The sequence below is a fragment of the Carlito syrichta genome, unplaced genomic scaffold (assembly GCF_000164805.1).
Source record: "Carlito syrichta isolate Samal-C Ts95f unplaced genomic scaffold, Tarsius_syrichta-2.0.1 Scaffold304259, whole genome shotgun sequence".
NCBI classification, from domain to species: domain Eukaryota; kingdom Metazoa; phylum Chordata; class Mammalia; order Primates; family Tarsiidae; genus Carlito; species Carlito syrichta.
The window spans coordinates 206,303-208,342 of record NW_007248355.1 but is presented as its reverse complement, the minus strand read 5'-3'; positions in this window follow the sequence as shown (position 1 = coordinate 208,342).

Sequence of the window (2,040 nt, the reverse complement as noted above, 5' to 3'; positions counted from 1 at the left end):
CAGCCGGGAAACCCTGCAGAACCGACGGGGAAGTTGGTGGCGGCGCGTTTGCGCGCCTTCGGAGCCGGCCGGTCCCATCTGGGGGAGGTGTCAGGCTGTAGGATCCCGCCAGCTCGAGAGACACCGAGGAGACGGGATCCTTCTGAGACCCAGAGGGAGAGGGGGCGAGTTCCCCGCTGCCCTCCCAGGGAGTCGTCCAATGGCAGCCCCGCGTACCCGCCGTCCACAAAGACCCCGGCCACACAGGGCTGCGCAGGAAACCCCCGGGCAAACCCTCGTCGGATTCAGAGTAGCCTGCTCCTGTGTCGCAGATTCCTCTCCACTTACGTCCAGATTCTGTTTTCTCCCTTGCTCCTTTCCCTCGGTCTCTCCAAGTGTCTCTCTTGGTAGGGCACTTAAGCTTTCCCGAGCCAGAGAGACTCCTTGGATGTATCAATCACCTTCCGTGTTGTCAGAAATGAGACAATCTTTCATGCGTTGATGTGATTTCTTTCGGTCAGGCCCACCCCACTGTGTAAACAGCATCAACTCATTGGAAGAGTCCCCTGCCCCGTGTCACAAAAGATTTCCAAAGGACCTTGCAGAGCCAAGGGTCAACTAGTTGACACAAAGGATTTCTGCCCCTTAGAAAAGAGGGACTTTGGATTTTCCTCCTCTTTGATGTCAAGTAGGGGTTTCTACAATGGGAACAAAATAAGTCCGAGGTGCATGTCGGTATAACACTGGGCTAGAAGGGATGGCAAACTTTTCTTTCCACACAAATCTGGAAGTTTCCTTGTCATTCTCTCTCTGGGCCTCCTCTGAGAAAAACAGATCAAACACAGTACCTCAGAACAGTAGTGATTAAGAAGAAAGCCAATGTTTACTCTGAACTTCTTTTATTAGTTTGGCTTAGACTCACATTTTAAAACTGTTTGTAGCCTAGACTCCTGGGCATGCACATTTATAAGGTTTCGTGTACAAATTCTTTTTGTTAAGTTTGTGTGCATTCAGCATGATCATCAGTTTCTTTCTTTCTTTCTTTCTTTCTCTCTCTCTCTCTCTCTCTCTCTCTCCTTTCTTTCTTTCTTTCTTTCTTTCTTTCTTTCTTTCTTTCTTTCTTTCTTTTTCTTTTTCTTTTTTAGGAAAAAGTTCTCACTATGTTGCCCAAGCTGGTTTCAAACTCCTGGGCTCAAGCAATCCTCCTGACTCGGCCTCCCAGTGTGCTGGGATTACAAGTATGAGCCACCACACCTGGCTGTGATCATCAATTTTAAGGGATAAACTGGTAGAAGTTTTGTCAGGACAACTGCAGTTCTCAAAATGTGCCCCTTTCATTTCTTTAGTTATGTATCAACTCGCCACAGTGAGTGGCATAGCTGTGAGTTACATCCCACCATAAGGGAAATCAGTTTATTTGAATTGTTTATTCTTACATTCACTAAACTACCATTCCTAACCATTCCTGACATTTTATCCCATTTGATGTTTAGAATGATAGAGTTATAGAACAGAATCTGACTTCAACCTTTGCTTTTTAATATAGAAGCAAACCAAGGCCCAGAAAGTGACTGCCCCAAGGTCACACAGCTCTTGACTCCTGGTCTGGTGGATGGTCTCTTCAGTACTTCTCATTGCAGCTTTATAGTCAAGACGACTTCAGTCAGAAAAGCAGGAAAAAAATAAAATAAAATGAGGCATCTTTGAAATTTATACTCCGGGCATCAGGGTAGACCTTTCTCTGAAACACTTCAAAATATGTATTATTTTCTCATTCTTGGATGTGAGTAAACCTACTTTAGTTTCAAGGAGTTAAAGTGACTTGCCCTAGGCCATTTTATAAATGACAGATCTGAAAAGCTTCTTATTTATTACCCTTCTATCTGCCCTTCATAACATATTTAAGTAAAGTATTTCAACAACTGAGAACTAGAGCAGAAGCCAGCAACCCATAGTAGATGAATGCCCATTTTCAAGGGAATTTTGTTTTGTTTTGTTTTGTTTTTTGAGTTGGAGTCTCACTCTGTCACCCAGACTGGAGTGCAGTGGCCGCTCCCGGCC